Source organism: Pinus tabuliformis, chromosome 1_2 (genome assembly GCF_031772625.1).
Source record: "Pinus tabuliformis cultivar Carrire ecotype Pingquan chromosome 1_2, CPIR1, whole genome shotgun sequence".
Taxonomy (NCBI): Eukaryota; Viridiplantae; Streptophyta; class Pinopsida; order Pinales; family Pinaceae; genus Pinus; species Pinus tabuliformis.
The window spans coordinates 567735926-567755989 of NC_142298.1; the positions used below are offsets into that span (position 1 = coordinate 567735926).

The 20064-nt window shown below is 36.8% G+C and overlaps 1 pseudogene; it reads left to right on the top strand.

Moving 5' to 3' along the window:
• Nucleotides 1–580: 580 nt before the first annotated feature.
• LOC149206872 (tetratricopeptide repeat domain-containing protein PYG7, chloroplastic pseudogene) lies at nt 581–1508 on the top strand (annotated as a pseudogene).
• Nucleotides 1509–20064: the final 18556 nt, after the last annotated feature.

Below are 20064 nucleotides of genomic sequence, written 5' to 3' on the forward strand. Positions count from 1 at the left end.
TCAATGGAAATAATAGAATGGATATGATTTGTATCACTCTCACTGATTACGTGCAAAGATTCCAAGGAGTCCTTTTAGAGACAGAGGAATTCCCTGGATGGTAAAAAATGTCAGAATCCAGGCAAAAAATTTCAAAAAAATCTTGTAGAGGCAGTGTTTGAATTGTGTTTTTGATGATGGAAATGGATTCAACACCATAAAAAATGTCTAGGACACCTAGAATTTTGAAGTTTAACAACTATAACTTGGATTTACAAAAATCCTTACCTAATTTTCTCTAAATATAACCAGAATTTCCATAACTTTCTAGACAACTCCTCCGCCTGGTTAGACTATGCGAATATCCTAGTATTAGAATGAACCAGGTTTGCGTTCGATCTGAGGGTTTGACTCGCGATGTTTTTTTGATTCATATGTGCATATCTTGCTTATCAATGATACCATCGAGGGCATTACTGGCATTTAGTTTGATGCATATTTAAAGTTCTATTTCATGGGGGGCTATTGCATAGACTGCCTGGATTGTGCATATTTCTAATGTGTGAATGATGGGTGATCAAACTAATCTACAAAAGAATAGATGCGTGCAGTGTCTCGTGGCCGAGGCTCACTTGTGGGAGTTTGCAAAGATGCGGGATATATTATACGTCTTCTGCAAGATCCGTTGTCACACCATAGTTATTTGGAGGGACCAGAGAGCTGCGTATAGTGGCAGTAATTGATGTAGAAGTTTCCAGAAGAAGTTTACATCCAGGCAAAGACAACCAATAATTGATCTAGAAGTTTCTAGAAGAAGTTTACATCCAGCCAAGGACAAGCAATGCGGTTTGGATTCTCACTTTTGGACCTGGATTCTTTTGTCTGAATTTTCTTCCTCCTCAAGCCTTGAAGAAGTCGCATTTGCTAGTGAAGCTGCGACACCAAATGTAGTTTATGAAGTAAGCGAATTATTTTAATTTGGAATACAGTTATTTTACCTTGGAGCATTAATTAGTTTGGTTGGGGTTGGGAGATTTTTTGTTGTTTTTCAATTCCTTATTCACAGAGAGCTTGAAAATTCTGCCAAAGAAATGCATGAGCGAGTTTGTCGTGGTGAATCCAATATAGTGGAATACTTAGAATTGGGTGTTGTGATGTTGAGGAATCATTTTTACCCTCTTGTTACTAAATACCTTGAACATGCTATTAATAAATGGGAGGGCGATGTTCAAGCTCTTGCATAGGTTTAAAACGCACTTGGCTATGCAAGTGATGGAAAATTAGATAAGGCTATCAAACACTCTCACAAGGTTGTGGAACTTCAATGGGGATACGTAACAACTTGGAATAATATGAGTGATGCCTCTGAGAAGAAGAAGGATCTAAAAGTTGCACTCAAAGCATATGATCAAGCACTTATTTTTGACCCACAAGATAAAGTTGCGAGATCTTGTGGAGATCTCATAAAAGAGCACTTGGACCTTTTTTAGGGTATTCCCTCTAAACCAAAAGGTTATAAAAAAATGTAAGCACTACAAATTAGTTTAATTGTACAAGGATTATATTTAAAAATTTGCATCATATGTCAAGCAGGAAATATTTTGTTTTTATAAAAGGGAGAGGTGTGTTATACACATATTTGGGCACTGCAACCCCAATCATACATGTCCATAAACCAAGGGCTTCTAAGTCCCTAAAAGTGTTGTTTCATACCCTAAAGTAGCAAGGTCAGTTGATTACATCATCTCCCAGAAGTTCTCCATGAAAAACTACTCAGAACTGGTCAAAGCAGGACCATACAGACTGCCCAGTGCTAAAGGTGCGATGCATCTCACCTGCCACATGCAAAAAGTGCAATGCATACTGGAAATCCCTTCTATAGGGTGTGATGAGCGAGAGCAGACAAATGGCACAATCAGTTTGCTAGGTGGAAACCCAGAAAATCTTCTAGAAACTGCTCATTTGACACTTGCCTCTTTGAGTTCACCCATAGATGAGTAAGAGATCTGAAATCTCCATGTGGAACCAAGAACTATCAATGAAATGACACTAATCAAAATTCCAGATGCTGACTCACTCTCCTGTAAACATCTATATATGGATCCCTCATCCAAGAGATCCAAAAGGTTGGAATTTTGTAATTTGCAAGGAAGTGCTGTTGGTTTCTCTTTGAAGACATTGTTGGGGGATCTTGCTTTGTATGAGGTGAAGAGGGCTTTCATGCTGGGAGGATGGCGCTGGGTCAGACCAAGTGGTTGTAATTCTCTCTTTTACTACTTTTACTAATAAAGCTATTTGAGTTTTCCTCCATATTCTTGTGTATATCTGAATATTGTGTTGATATATGCATTTGTATGGTCAATATATATATATATATATATATATATATATATATATATATATATATATATATATATATATATATATATATATATAGATATAGATATATGTTCCTATATTGTTTACAGTGAAAGATCTCTATGCTTTGATGGTATTATGCTGCTGTGAATCTACAGGTGCTCTTTGAAGCGGGACAAGTAAGGAAGCAGTGGCGAGATTTTGTCAAAGGAGAAAGGAAACAAGCAAGGAGCCAAGCGGAAGACTGAGGTTGGTACTCTCTGCTTCTTTCTCATCTCTCTCTTGTAAAGGAAAAACAAGTGACTTTAATCTGTTTGTTTCTAAGATAGCTACCTGTCTTAGTGGGACTAGCAGCTCTGCATAGACACTAGATTTCCCGATAACAAAATGGCGACTCTGCTGGGGAGTGATTAGTTTGATTGCTTGTCTCTATTTGTTTGATTCATAAACCACAAACAGAGCCTGAATTCAAGCCAGCTAGCCTTCGAATTGCATTTGCTATGCAAGTGCAAAGTAGATCAATGCTGCTTTAGTCAATCTCTGGGTTTGTTTATGAACTGAACAATTGACTTGCAAATATCCTAAGTGCCCTAGAGGTAGCTTGAGTAACCTCATTAGATCAGCCCTATACTTTGTAGTTACTGACTATCATTTGCTCGACCTAAATCCCTGAACTAAACTGAAAACTCTGACCAAAAACCAAGTTAAAGTGTCGTTCCTAGACCATCACACCCTCTCCTTTAGGCAAACTGGATGCATCGCACCTCCCGTGTGCAGTACGTGAGATGCATCCCTATTTCCCTGTGTTACAGGTGCGATGATCAGGTAAGACTGTTTCTGCCTCCAGATTTTGGTTTTTTCTTCACTGTCTTCAGTTTTATTCAAGGGTTTTGTTGTCTATGATCAGTAGACCATTGTAGAAACCCCCTTCCTTTGCATCATCCAACCTCCAATGTACAAAGATTTGTGAATTTTTTTATGTATTTTTCGCCATTCACAGTTTTCATTCACAAAATGGTAGCTTAATCGAACTGTCGTCTTTTGATTTGAAAGTGTCGCAAGTGTCATTTTCAGTCAAAGAAAAGAATACTTCACTTTTTTATAGTCGATTACACTGTTAGTCTTGTATTTGATCTGAATTTATAAGTATTTCAAGTGTCGAAAGCAGTTTTCAATTCAAAATCGCAAAGTGTCGTCTTGCATTCCTGTCGTTTTTTTAAAAGAAAACTGGTAGCACTGTTGCTTTGAAAGAATGAATAATTCAGATTTGTACCTAGCATTATTTTTTTCATTCACACATTAAGAAAGCGAAAACAAATACATGCATGTGCATTTGCATTTAGATTTCTTGTTGATTGTGATTTAGGATAGTGCATCTAGTGTGTGCTCTCTGCTTTATGTTGAAAGAATTTCATTTCTCTTTCCTTAGTAGCTAGGATTTTCATTGCAAAAAGAAGATTAAACGATTGTTTATCATCTTAGATTGCATTTTAGGAATTGTATATCTACATCACGCGGTGAACCTAAAAGGAAAATTTCTTAAGAAAGATCAACTGTAAAATAAATTCAATGAACATAAAAACGCTTTGGAACCTAACGCACAACATATAGAAGTCTAGGCTAGAGACGTATTCTGACATCGTAAAGCCTGGTAACTGTCGCTTTTATCGTAGGTTGGGTGATTCCTCCTCTTTGACACGACAAGTGCTAGTACGGACTTGTGCTCCCACGTACCATCGAGTATATATTGGGAGACCACAATAGGCTATATCCTTTATCCTTAGGAAGCCGTGTCTGCCGCCCTATCGATCGCAATGCACTGAACACAACATTCGGGAAGATTGACTGTCATACCATAAAAAGTATTCTCCAATTTTGCGATTGGTTTGGTAATACCTCTATCTAGATTTCCAAAGTAGTCTCTTTCATTCCTTTTCAGACTCCTTAAAGGAAAAGGTCCATCTGAGCACTTGTCACTTTAGGCTCATTAAAAATCGAAGGCGACTAGAGTCATCTTTAGCTTTTTCTCGACTCCTAAAAATTGAAAAAGCAAGTTGTGTCAAAGCATCTAAAATTTATTTTAAACGGAATAGCGTCACTGTTCCCTCGTTGATCTTGGGTTGAGAAAATGGAATCCACCAACCAAGGATTTCCCCTTGGGGAAATCCTAGTCCATTCTCCTCTTTGGGAGATGTTGGTGCACCTCATATGGCCACATTGTCCCTCCCCGGATTGACAATTGGCCTGTCGGTATGGCTTTTCTCGACCTCTGTCGTTCAAAACACCGTGATTCCTAAGCAATCAAATCAGCAACTAGATGATACTAGAGTCACCCCCCAACCTTCTACTTCGTTTGTTTCTCCCTCTCCTTCTTCCTCTTCACTTGGTGAAACTAGTAAAACTAAAAACCAAGTAACTGAGAAGAAGAAGAAAGGGAAGGAGAAGAAGAAGAAGGAGCCAACGGCGAAAAGGGGCAACCGTGCATCATCTAGCGAAAATCCACACACTGCACCATCCAAACCTAAATCTCCATGTGTCATCTACAAAGGGGACCATTATCATCGAGATTGTCCTTGCATCCCATGGATCTTAAGGGACTGGTCTCCCCGCTTGCACAATCTGGTGTCGTCAACCTCTGATGATCATGTTGAGAGTACACCGTTAACTAGTGAAAACGAAGTCACCAGGCAGAAAGGAAAATCTAAATTTCCTTGCAGACTATGTGAAGGCAATCATGCCCTCCACCATTGTCCCTTCCTGGATGAAGCTAAAAGAGTCTTGGATAACTGTCCTGCATCACCGCAGTGACTTCCTCCTGGATACAAGAAACTCTTGTCGAGTCCATTACTAGTTGAAAATCTGACTAACACACCTTTGTTGTCGGTTGAAGCACCTATCATTGAAGATGAACCCTCTAAGTCCACATCAGACCAAAGTCAATAGGTCGAGACGACAGTCGACCCCATCTTGTCTTCAGAGGATTTACCTTCAGATGATACAGTCACCAAAGAGAATGAGAATGACACTGTTCAAATTCTTTTTGTAAATACAGACTCCGATGAACATGGGGGCAATCTACCTGTTCCTTTACCGCAGGAAGGAAGTTCGTCAGAAGTGTATCCAGTCGTTTATTCGGTCCCACCTCCAAGCAACCTAGTTGTCTCCTTCGATTAGAATTTACTAGGCAGACCCCGTTCAGTCGTTTATTCGGTCCCACCTCCAAGCAACCTAGTTGTCTCCTTCGATTAGAATTTACTAGGCAGACCCCGTTTACCATCTAATGTACCATTCCGAATCATAGTGCAAACTTATAGAATGGTCATGGTTGGTACCATCATAGATGAAGGGGCTTCTGTGAGTATCCTTTCCTCAACTGCTTGGAAAGCGCTTGGTTCGCCATCGCTTCTACCTGAGATGCGACATCTGACAGGCTTTGACAAAGGAACCAGTCGACCGTTAGGGATCCTTCCAGATTTGCCTATAACTTTGAGAAGGAAAACCGTTTATCTAAATGTAATGGTAGTCCAAGGACCTTTAGATTACAATCTACTCCTTGGACGTGACTACATTTATAGCATGGGAGCCATTGTCTCCTCACTCTTTCGAGTAATGTGTTTTTCACATGAAGGCAGAGTGGTCCAGCTCGTAGACCAACTTTCATTCCCCGGTTCACACATAGCTAATAGTCAAATGCCATCCTTGACAGGTCTTTTTGCGCAAGGAATGTCTCAACAATCTCCAGTTCGTCCACCTAATGAGCGCGAGTGATTCGGTGGTCGTAACTGAAACCGAGGGGGCATGCACCTTGGTCTGCTTCGGCAGGAAAACTTCAGGTATAGGGTAGGTTTTCGCAGAGGATATATGACTGGTCTAACACACCCGTCCATTTAGGAAAATGGGATTAGACCGGAATAAGATACGTCTGTTAGAAGGTAGGCCTTTCCCAATAGAACAAATGTTTTGTCTACAAATTGAAGGGTAACTTGGAAAAAGTAGGCCTTTCCTGATAGAACAAATGTTTTGTCTGCAAATTGAGGGGTAACCTGGGAAACTCTACTTCGCTATACCTGGGGGCATGCGAAACTTTTTGCGTGCAAGTGAAAAACGACCATTTATTTTCTTAGTTTGTAGGTTCTTAACCCTTTAAACTCATAGGATTGGTCGTTCCTAGCTTACATAATAAAAGGAGTCGGAGCATAATTTCGAATGGTGCAAGCTCCCTAAAAAATGAACCTATCGATAAGACATCCTTATTATACCACTGGCACGAGCAGTTTTACGCAAAGTTCAAGTTCGTTAAAAATTAAACCTAGCAATGAGAATATGTTCCACCAGAGTTTAAGCTCATTAAAAAATGAACCCACCTCCAGTAAATAACCATTGTGAATGATTATCATCAGCTTTTAAGCCTTGGTCGTGTTCTTACCATCACCCCCACTCTGTTTTAGCTGATCATTCACCTCCATTTGATTGTTTACCCCTTTTGAGGAACAACTACGACGAGTGATCCTATTAGCCACCTTCTTTACACTGCCATGATTGGAAAGTTCCAAACCTTACCTAGAACCAGCTGCTATATGAAAACATCACTCGTTCCTCAAAAAATGAGTCTCCTTTAAGCTCTTTTCATCTGACTCATAAAATATGAAAAGATTGTCGAGAAATTTGCCTCTCCAGCTCGTTAAAGTGATTGGAAGTGCTATCCCTCCTCTAGATTTTAATCTTTTTGGACCTGAGGGATTATTACACAAAAAGATCAAGCGTTTGTCTTGTTCGGCTCGTTAAAACTATAGAAAAGTCATCCCTTTCGCATTGTTTTATACTTTTTCAGACTTAAGGGATTATATTACGAAAAAGGAATATTGGAGTCTTCTTTCCGTCTATTTTCAGACTTTCTAAAATTGAAAAGAACCGATTTATCCTTGTCATTAAACTCGTTAAAAAAATAGCGACAAACTTGTCCATTCAGACAAGAGCGAGTTTCACTGTCGCTAGGGTCGTTAAAACATAGTGACGGGTTTGCCCGAAGGGAAAATTATAGAACAAGCATATGTTATCCTCCTCAATCTTGACAAAAATAAAGAGGTACTGGTCAAAAATGACTGGGGAAAATTGGGAAGAAAACTTGAAGAAATTTCATTGGTAGCAGGTTGCTCTTGAACATGAAACTTTCACTCCATCACCATGATTGAGTCGGGTTGGGTTATTCCGTTCACCAGTCATACCACCATTGGTCCACCGTACCATCCACTTTTGGGGTTAACGCTACCAATCCATTTCAGTGTCACTAATATGTTCAAGAGAAGTCGCTCAGAGAATTCACCTACCCAGCTTGTGTCTCATCCATTGCAATACCTTCATGCTTCATACTTTCATGACTGCCACCCTGAACCCTGTATCATCAGATTGTTTTCACCTCTACAAAATCATTTGCTCCGTTCTGTGTCGTAGATGTGGGATCCATTAATTCCCTCCTACGACGGGTCACTTCTTGTCGACATCAGTTCATTATCCAAGAAGCCGACTTAGGGACAACCCTTCCAGTACTTTGAAGCTTGCATGCCTCAATGGCAAGTTTCTCACTTCTGGTGACAGGTTTTCACTAATGGCCTGCAATCGAAAGACTTTGCGTGGTGTTCGACATCAACTCATGTATTCACACCATGTAAATTGTACTGCAGTACCTTGAGGATCATCATCATCATCGGTGATTCCTCTCACATCCGTTAACAACTCGCATCATTGGCTTGTAATTAGGAGATGTCCTTCCATGTTCGACATCAGAACATCTTTTCACATGGATCGACTTGTACTTTCAGGCGAAGATTGAACGCGTTTTGAAGACCTCGGATCTAGTTTCATCCATCCAGGCTGCGATATAATTAGGAAAATAAAGACATCAAATGTACATCATTGCTGCACAGATAATCATCCAAACTAAGGGATGATGGCTCTACCAGAATCATCAGTCTGCACACAAGCGGTTGTCTGTCCTATGTACATGAAAATGAATTTATCAAGCTGAGCATGGGAATTCCCACCTCAGCTAGATCATGAAAATATTATGAAGATAATGTATTGTATTGTATCTTATTACAGGGCACCTTCTAGTGCGAAAAACCTCGGATCCTCATTATAAAGCATTTCACCCGACATCAAAGGATTTACGACCTCATGCTTTAGGGGGCAACTGTTATAGACATATTTGGGCACTGCAACCTCAATCATACATGTCCATAAACCAAGGGCTTCTAAGTCCCTAAAAGTGTTGTTTCATACCCTAAAGGAGCAAGGTCAGCTGATTACATCATCTCCCAGAAGTTCTCCATGAAAAACTACTCAGAACTAGTCAAAGCAGGACCATACAGACTGCCCAGTGCTAAAGGTGTGATGCATCTCACCTGACACATGCAAAAAGTGCAATACATACTAGAAAGCTCTTCTATAGGGTGCGATGAGCGAGAGCAGACAAATGGCACAAGCAGTTTGCTAGGTGGAAACACAGAGAATCTTCTAGAAACTGCTCATTTGACACTTGCCTCTCTGAGTTCGCCCAGGGATGAGTAAGAGATCTGAAATCTCCATGTGGAACCAAGAACTATCAGTGAAATGACACTAATCAAAATCCCAGAAGCTGACTCACTCTCCTGTAAACATCTATATATGGATCCCTCATCCAAGAGATCCAGAAGGCTGGAATTTTGTAATTTGCAAGGAAGTGTTGTTGGTTTCTCTTTGAAGACATTGTTGGGTGATCTTGCTTTGTATGAGGTGAAGAGGGATTTCATGCTGGGAGGATGGTGTTGGGTCAGACCAAGTGGTTGTAATTCTCTCTTCTACTACTTTTACTAATAAAGCTATTTGAGTTTTCCTCCATATTCTTGTGTATCTCTGAATATTGTGTTGATATATGCATTTGTATGGTCAATATATATATGTGATCCTATACTGTTTACAGTGAAAGATCTCTATGCTTTTATGGTATTATGCTGCTGTGAATCTACAGGTGCTCTTTGAAGCGGGACAACTAACGAAGCAGTGGCAAGATTCTGTTAAAGGAGAAAGGAAACATGCAAGGAGCCAAGTGGAAGACTGAGGTTGGTACTCTCTGCTTCTTTCTCATCTCTCTCTCATAAAGGGAAAACAAGTGACTTTAATCTGTTTGTTTCTAAGATAGCTACCTGTCTTAGTGGGACTAGCAGCTCTGCATAGACACTAGATTTCCCAATAACAAGGTGGCATTTATTTGGTGCAAGACATCAAAACAATTGTTATATGGAAAAATCCTTCTACCCTCTTAAACAGATAAAGCAGATAATGGACAGGGCATCGCTTTCCTTTCTTTGTTGAACATGCTTAATATTCAACATTACAAGTGCCATGCCCATAGAATGCACACTTGTTGAGGGGCCAATGTTTGAAGCATAATGTTGTTACTTTTTAAATCATTGACATTGGTTTTGCATGAGATAGATGTATTGCTCAGTATGATTTTCATATTGAAGGTATTAAGGAACTACTACTAAGTTTTTTTATTATTGCTAAAGTTGTCCATGTTGTTTTGTGTTATGTCCCTATACTACTAGTGTAACCCCTTATTTTTATTAGTACAACCCTCTTATTATATTATTGTGCCCATTTAATCCCCATATTGTTATTATTGTGCCTCATATAAGCCCAATATTATTATTATTGTGCCCTTACATTATTATTGTTATGTCAGCTCTAATTATATTATGACCCCTTAGACTCCCATATATAGAAAGGAGGTCTTGTCATTTGAATCATCCAAGAATTATTCATTTGTGTAATGTAAAAGAGGTTTCCCCCTCGAAGAGGCTTATTTATAAGGCATTCATCTATATTTTCTATCCTTTTGTGAGCTGGTTTCATAACATTTGGTATCAGAGCTTTGGATTCTAGGGTTTCGCTGCTCCAAACAGGTCATCATAGCATTTTCTCTATAACTATTTTTCTGCAACATTTCAGAAGCTAAAAAAAAACCCATTTGAGAGGAAATATTTTTGAACCTAGGGTCCAAATTTCCGATCTTGTATCACTATATTTATGGCGATATCATTTGAGGAAGTTAAGGTTTTTGCAAGCTCCAGAATTTCATCTAAAATAGGTCATCGTGGACGTTTCGCTACAACATGTTCGAGACTAAGTTTCAGAAGCTAAAAAAAATCCCATTTGAGAATAGAGCATTCTAAACCTTGGGTCTAAATTTCAGATCTTGTGTCACTATATTTTAGGATATATGATCCGACGAAGTTAGGGTTTTTGCAGATTCCCGGATTACATCTTAAACAAGTGACCTTGGGAAAATCATCATAACTTTCTCTCTAAGTATCAGATCGAAATTTCATAAGAAGTTATAGAAAGAGCATGGACTGTAGTTTCCTGTTTATATTGTTTAGATCCGAAGGTTAAAAAAGTGACATGTGGCACTTCATAAAATTTCACTCTTCTAAAAAGGTATATAATCAGGTCATCTTGGGAGATTATGCATAACTATTTCTTGGAGAAACCAATTTCGATTAGACTGGTGGCATTGGAAATAGGATGTAGAGGGCTACTGCAAGTTGGGATTTCATAATTGGAATATCCAAAATTATAGAGTTACAGATGTTTCAAGATCGAACTCCTAAAATCAAGGAAAGGCAATATGAAGAAGTTTGATGGCAAGGATTCGGTAAATCAGATACTACAGATGGAGCAATATTTTGATCTACATGAGGTGCAACTATTACAAAAAGTATTTATTGCATCTTCATATTTAGAACTAGATCAATTTTTATGGTATAAAGGGTTGTGTTCTCGTAAAGCACTTGTCACTTGGTTAATTGTCATGGAAGAAATGATAGCACATTATGAGGATACAAAGAGTAACACCTTCTTTAGCCAATTGATAAATCTCAAACAAAAGGGTTCAATGGCAGAGCACATTGATGATTTCAAAAAATTGAATATAAGTGTAAATGATATTCCAGAGAAGAAAGGCATTGATTTCTTCATAGGGACTTTAAATGATAACATTCAACGTGAGGTTCTTCTTTGGGAACCTGATTCATTGGAGAAGGCATTTAGGTTGGCAAGAAAAATTGAAAGCAGAATTATGGAAACAAGTAATCCTACAACTCACAACTATAATATGGAATTGTTTTTTCTTCTGGCCTTCTACGACCTACAAGGTTTACATGACAACTATTGGAAGAAAAAAGAGAAAAATGACTTTGTTACATTTGTGATAGAAAATACACTAAAGGTCATAAGTGTGCTAAGAAGAAATTATTTTACATAGATTATGAAGAGGAGGAAGAAAAGAATCAAGAAACATCAAAAGAAGAGGATATGCACCAGGAACCAACCCCAGAGAAAGAAGAAATGAATCCAAACATATCTTGTAAAGCATTGGAAAGAATTATCACTCCTCAAACTCTCAAGATAGAAGGACATATCAAGAAGAAAAAGGTTCAAGAAGTGAAAGATCACATCGAGAAAGAAGAAATGAATCCGACCATATCTTGTAATGCATTGGCTGGAATTACCACTCCTCAAACTATCAAGATAGAAGGACATATCAAGAAGAAAAAGGTAATAGTGTTGATTGATTCGGGAAGTACACATAATTTTATTCATTATAAGATAGCCAAGGAATTGAATTGCTTCCTATATCCAGCACCAAAGTGTCAAGTGATGGTTGCAAGTGGAGGAACCATAAATTGCTCTGGAAAGTGCCATAATATCAAGTTATCCATGGGAGAATATGTATTGAATAGCCTAGTGCTTTCCATTCCAATGGGTGGTGTTGATGTTGTACTAAGAGTCCAATGGCTACAATACCTGGGTACAATAGCTTTTAATTTTCAAGAACTTTTCATGAAATTTTCTTCGAAAGGAAAGGAAGTTGAATAAAGGGGTATCACATGGAAACCAGGAAAGATAATCATATCTAATGGACTGACAAAGCTTCTAAAGAAATAAAAATGAGGCGTAATTGCACAATTATGTTCGCTAGAGGTTCCCACATTGAAATCATCTATTTCTCCAAATCTCCAAAAAGTATTGGGTTATCATTCCAAGGTATTGGATACTCCCAAAGGCCTCCCACCTATTCATGATCATGGTCATTCTGTTCATTCCATTCCAGGAAGTGTTCCTCCAAACATTAGGCCTTACAGATATCCCTATGCCCAAAAGAGTGAAATTGAATGTATGGTTGCAGAAATGCTAAAGGCTGGTATAATTCAACCTAATCAAAGTTCTTTCTCTACTCCAATAACATTGATGCACACCAAGGATGGGTCATGGCACATGTGTCCAGATTATAGGGAGCTCAACAAACTCACTATTAAAGATAAATTTCCCATTCCTGCCATTGATGAATTATTGGATGAATTGCATTGATCAATTTACTTCGCCAAGTTGGATCTTCATTCAGGATACCATCAAATCAGAATGAATACTGAAGACATTTTGAAAACAACATTTAGAAATCATGAGGGTCATTATGAATTTTTGGTCATGCCTTTTGGCCTTACAAATTCACCTTATACATTTCAAGGTTTGATGAATTCCATTTTCAAACCCTTACAAAATTTGTGCTAGTATTTTTGATGATATACTAATCTACAATAAGTCATCGAAGGATCATGTTCAACATGTTGACAGGGTGCTCAAACTATTGGAGGAGAAACAATTATATGCAAAAAGCTCCAAATGTTTCTTTGGAGTACAAGAGGTGGAATATTTGGGTCATATTGTATCTCATGAAGGTGTTAAGGTAGACCCTAGCAAAATTAAAGCCATTAAGGAAGGGAAAATCCCCACATCCATAAATCATCTGTGAGTATTTCTTGGGTTGATAGGGTATTATCGCAAGTTTTCTAAGAATTATGGGAGAATAGCAACACCTCTAATAATATTATTGAAGAAAGATGCATTTTCATGGACTCTAGAAGCAACAAAGGCCTTCGAACATCTTAAAGAGGCAATGTGCCAAGCACCAGTCTTAGCTACGCTGGACTTCACAAAAACCTTTATTGTGGAATGTGATGCTTCAGGAAATGGAATTGGTGCTATTTTAATGCAATATGAAAGACCCATTGCTTTCGAAAGTCATCCAATCAAAGAAAAGTATTTACAAAAAGCTATTTATGAGAAGGAAATGTTGGCAATACTACATGCACTTAAGAAATGGCAACCCTACCTAATGGGAATACACTTCAAGGTAAAAATGGATCATGATAGTCTTAAATAATTTTTAGAACAAAGATTATCCTCTAAAGAGAAACAAAAATGGGTCACAAAGATGTTGGGTTTATGAATTTGAAATCATCAACAAAAAAGGGAAGCAAAATGTTGTGGCAGATGCACTCTCAAGAAAGGATGATGATGTGGAAGCATTGTTTTGTGCTATTTCTATTATCCAACTAGATTGGATAAATGAAGCAAGGGATGAATGGAAGAAGGACAAAGAAATGTTGCCACTCATTCAAAAGTTGCAGAAGATCCCATTTCAAACAATATTTCCAAAACTTGACGAGGAAGGAAAAATCATATTGAAGTCTGGAGCAGTCACTAAAACAAGAACCCGACAGTTACGAAATCAATCAATCTCAGAGTATCTCATCAAGTGGAAGAACTTACTCGCTGAAGATTCCACATGGGAGGACAAGAATTTTATACAAAATCATCAAGAACTACTCAAGCATTGAGGACAACACTTTTTGAAGGAGACGGGCATGTTAGGTCCCTATACTACTAGTGTAACCCCTTATTGTTATTAGTACAACCCCCTTATTATATTGTTGTGCCCATGTAGTCCCTATATTGTTATTATTGTGCCCTTACATTATTATTGTTATGTCGGCTTTGATTATATTATGACCCCTTAGACTCCTATATATAGAAAGGAGGTCTTGTCATTTGAATGATCCAAGAATTGTTCATTTGTGTAATGTAAAGGAGGTTTCCCCCTCGAAGAGGCTTATTTATAAGGCGTTCATATATCTTTTCTATCTTTTTGTGAGATGGTTCATAACATTTTGTGTCATGATTAAGGTCAAGAGTGTGAGGAAATGTATGAATGTTCAATTATCAAGCCCTGTAATGTGCTTGTAATTCCATACAGTGGTTTCTATAGTGTATTGAATTGGTTGATGAGATTTTGCTTACCAGCATTGATGTCATTAACATATACCATAATGGTATTTACATTGTATTGCTTTGAGTCAAAATGTTAGCATATTGTTGGTGAGGTTGCCTTGTATGGTTGATTAACTGTTATAGAGATCCTTGATGCCATGATATGATATGGATTTGTATGTAGTTGCACATTATGCATTGAGTCTCTTGTCATTGAGAGCCATTATTTTAAGCAATGCATAAGATATGAGTCAGTGATCCATTGGAGAGAGAGTCTAGAGTCTTGTTGCAACTATGTATGGGTTGTTGGTGTCACCTTGTATTCCATGATAAAGCCATGTATTTCATGTATATCATTTGGTCTTTGGTTCATTGATACAATTAATGGCTTCTTGCATGTGGCAAGGAGGAAATGGAAATGGTAAAGGTCATTATACAACAACCATGGAGATGTTTTATACCCCAATACCCGTTCATAGAAAGGATTTCTTCCCAAGAGAAGAGCATGTCTGACATACTCATTGGGCTAAAAGGATCATTGCATTGCTAGTTGGTGTATTGATTATCATGGTTTGAATGTATATGGTTGAGAGTATGTGTGCTCCTATTGTGTGTCATGAAGGCTTTTGGAGTCAATTTTCAACTATGAAGCATTTGATAATATATGGATGTAATTGTCGCTATACTTATGTATATGTTGTTTCTCGTGATGCATGTGTTGTTGGCATGTATGCCTTGCACTATGTTACTAATCTTCTAGATAGATCGCTTTTGTGCCATAATTGATATATATGGTTGTTTGTGCCTAGTAGAGCCAACGTTGTTGCTCCTGCTAGTGATGAGAGTGTTGTTGTCTATTGTATGAGTATGATGTTGCTATGAACTGATGACCAGAGTTCGATATTGTTTCTTAACAGACCAAGTATTACTTGTTTCCATATGTGTATTAGGCATATATTGCTACATATGTTATGAAGAGAAATGTTTGGCCATGCCATCTTTTTTATAGTTAGCATCTGTCCAGGAGGATTTTATTTCACATCTTTATCAGCTATTTGATCAATAGACAAGTGTTGGCACCGTTGACATTGCTATCGTATTTTCAACCATAGCCCTTTTCCATTGATGTCAAAGGGGGAGAGTGACACAACCGCTTGAGTTTGGTGTGGTTGTCTGTTGACCCCCCTCTCAGTAGTGAACTTATGTCCAACAAATTGGATGTGGAATACATCAACAAACAAGTACAACTCTCTCCATAATATATGGATGTAGGATCCCGTGGTGAACAATACTTTGTTGGTTCAATCCATATGTTTGAAATGTATAAATAGATAGCTAGTATATAAGTTATTTGATGAAAATCAAATTGTGTATGAAATGTGAGATAATCATGATATTTCTAAATATGAATAATTAAATATTTGTTGAAGGTCAAACTATATCTAAAATTTGAGATGATCATGATATTTCTAAATATGAACCTTTAAATAGTTTTGATGAAGGTAAAACTTAATTATTATTCTAATATAAATGGTCATTCTTTGGGTAATGTGAATCATGAATATAATTGAAATTTTTTACCATAACCCAAACTGTTAGTTATGTTGTAATCTATTGGGTTTCAAATATCTAGTTAAAGTATTGATGTATTTTCTCTTATCCTGTATTATTCTATATTCAAAAGGCGATAATTCTATGAACAAGATTAATCAATATACAGTAATTTTTGAAGTGGTTTCAAAAGAAATACTTGTTTTTCTTTCAACAGAAGGAACTAGAGTTACTACCTTTGCTTGCCTATTTTAAACTTAAATATAAAACCCATTACTTGGGTCCATGCATTGTAAGGTTGCAAGTTAGGATTGATTTGTTTCATAGAGAGGATATCCCTCTTTCCACCAACGACATCATTGTATAAATAGTACAATTTTTTATTTGGCCTCTACAAAGGCATCACCATACTTAGAAGCGAAGTTATTTGGCATAAATTGTTTGGGTTCCTAGTAACCATACCTTATACAATATAATTATACGCTTGATTCTACACACATCCTTATAAAAAAGAATTTATACTTGTGTAAGTTTAGAATTTCTAGGTATATCACTTATGAAAATTCTACTTTCAACCTAAACCTAGCCTTAACACATGGATAATAATTAACCTTGTTAGTCCTAACCTCTATTGCAAAAGTAAAATAACTATGAAGATATGAAATGGCTAGTAACTAGAGGTTGTATCACCAGTAGTAAGAAAGAAATAACTCTCTCTATGGTAGTAAATCACAACTTGAACTAATTAGTGGTGATTTATTCATGTTATATTTGGAATGGCTATCTAAGATGCAACTTGAGTAAATTTACTAATTCATGAAATTGTCAGTGTAACACCCACACCGTTTCATAGAAGGTTTACAACTTAGCGTCAAAGCATTATACCCTAACACTACCCAAGACTAAGTGTTATGCCTTGGTGCTTGACTTTACTAGATATCAAGACCTCAAGAGAATTAATAGATGCCACTTAACCAAAGTCTTGATATGGCCAAGCTCTATTCGATGCGATTCTCTGAAAATAAAAACTTGTCACATGGAACCACTAGAGGGTCAAACCATCAAAATGGAGGTCAACAATATTGGGTAACAAATAAATAAAATTATGGTATGGTGATCATTCTAGTAGAAAGAATGTTATCTGACAATAATTTTTTATGCTAGATTTCCATACATTGACGGTTGTGGGCTCGAGATATTGAATCTTCAACCATAATGAAATATAAAGAAATATTAAAAAAATGTTGATGCATGGTATGAAACCTTGTACCAGTGGAACCTTAACACTGGGAGACTAAACTCGTGGGTTAGAACCTTTCTCTTAAACCTTGTTACCAAAAGAATTGAAAGATGACATCATGATGATGTTAGAAGGATGGTATGGCGATGCCATATGTATGATGTGTGTCATCCAAATTAAACACTTTTGGAATGCTAGCTATGCAATTGTGACTAACACATGGGACATGTCAGCAAGTGTGACATGGAAGAGGACACATCAACTTATGCCATGTGTTGGATCGTTATTGGGCATCAGGGAATGAGGTGGCATGCTAAGTCATCCCATTGGTCCATCAACATATCAAGGAATTTGCAAGGATTACTAGTGTATCATTTATTGATATCTCAGTATCACATATTACCATATCATGCATATTGATGCACTGACATAATGATGTATTGGAAACTGAAGGCACTAGGATACTAACATATCAAATACCATGGAATTAAAAGTATGTTTCATGGAAAGTCCCAATGTGGTAGGAGCCTAATATGACAACTATGCAGAAAACATAGATCTACACAAGAGTGTCACATTGCCCAAGGGAAACCACGTTCCAGCCAAGCGGATTGTACATATGTTGATGTGGCCCTGAAAGGGGAAAATATTTAAATAGGCATAACTTTATGCTCAGAGCTCAGAATGAAATGAAATTTATATTGTAGGAAATATCTCAGCAAGTAGAATATGGTAGCAGTATCAACAATGTTTTTTGAGGTGATAGAAGAAAGAGTAATTTTGATAACCCATGTTTATAATGAACCTTTAAAATTGGGTCTAGTTACAGGTTACAACATGCATCCTTAATTAGTGTTAAAGAGGTTGGATATGTTACACTAATATTTGGGATTAGGGGTTGTAAGATATTGTCATGTTATGATTTATGAGTTCTTGTTAGCCTTATAAGTTATATCGTAATACACATACATTTTTAAGATTAGGATGTATGATAAGCTAAGCTAAAAACAACATCTTAACCTTATATATATATATATATATATATATATATATATATATATATAGATATATATATATATATATATATATAGATACATACATAGAGCCTTAAATAGACCTTAGGTGATAGAGGGGGATATGTAGGTTAAATATATATATATATATATATATATATATATATATATATATATATATATATATATAAAGAGAGACAAAAATACATGTAAAATTTCACTTAAAGTATATAGATAAGTAATAACAAGAAATATTCCCATCGAGAATAATCAAAATGTATTTCAAAACCTTATTATTTGTGTCCCTATTATTACATTATTCAATTGATAGATATAAGTTGATATTCGACCTAGATAAAGGTCTCCAAGATGTGGAAATAAAAGACTATCTGAAACAATTATGGTATAGACATACTCAGAAAATGAAAGACAAAATAGAAGAAGGAATGCAACTCTCTGATGAGACAATTGCTCACTCATGAGACTACACCACAACACTCACTTGTATTCACCAGCTCAACAAACTATTACATATATAGGATTATATTATTGTTGAACATATTCCTAGAATATAGAAATTGTCAACCAACAAAGTCTAATTAATAAAAACAGTTAAACCAAATCTCTAACAATGCACAACTGGTTCTAATTATAGGAGAATATTCTAGAGATTTTCCATTATTTCAACGCACCCCTGTAATGGAGAAATAAGTTTTCTACCACACCTAACTGATTCCTACATACTCAAATTTTTCCTTTCCTAAAGGTTTTGTAAAGATGTTAGCCATATTTTCATTAGTATTACAATAGACCAAATCAATTTCCATGGACTGCATCTTTTCCCTGACAAAATGATAATGTGTCTCATTATATGTTTTGATCTTGCATGGTACACATATACGTTGGCTAATTTTATGTTGCTTTGATTATCGCACTTGATAATCATCAGCATTTTTTGTACTTCTCCCACACCTTCAAGAACTTGCCTCAACAAAACTGCTTCGTAGGTGGCATTGCACAAAGCTTTTTACTCAGCTTCAGTTGATGATAAGGAAATATTTGGTTGTTTCTTATTGCTCCATGCCACAATCCTAGTTACAAGGATGAATGCATAACCTGAACTTGATTTTTTATCATCAATATTCCCAGCCCAATATGAATCAAAATAGCATGTTGGCTCAACATTAAAATCATCAGTATATTTAATACCAAAGTTAATAGTTCCCTTCAAATATTGAAAAACTTGATTCACTACTTTCCAATGGATTTCAAGCGGTTGACGCCATGAACTGACTTAGGATTCTAACTGAATATGATACACCTAGCCTAGTTGTAGTGATATACTTTAGACTTCCCACTAGTTGACGATACAATGTACCATCCACCTCTCTTATCCCATCATTACTGTAAAGTTTGGCATTATGTTCTAATGGTATTGATACTACCATACATTGGTCCATTTTGAATCTTTTCAGTAACTACCTAGTATACTCACTTTGTGTAACCAATGTCTGTCCAGATTCTCTCCATATCTCAAGACTTAGGCAATAATGACGTTCACCAAGGTCTTTCATTTCAAACTCTTGTGACAATTGTCCTTTAACTTCATCAATTAACTTAGAAGCATTGCATGTTATAATAAGATCATCAACATACAGAGAAATCATAATAACATGCCCCTTTTGATATGACTTGATATACATATTAGGGTCACTTTTTCTTTTCATAAAACCTTTCTGAAGAAAGAAAGAATCAATCTTCACATACCATGAT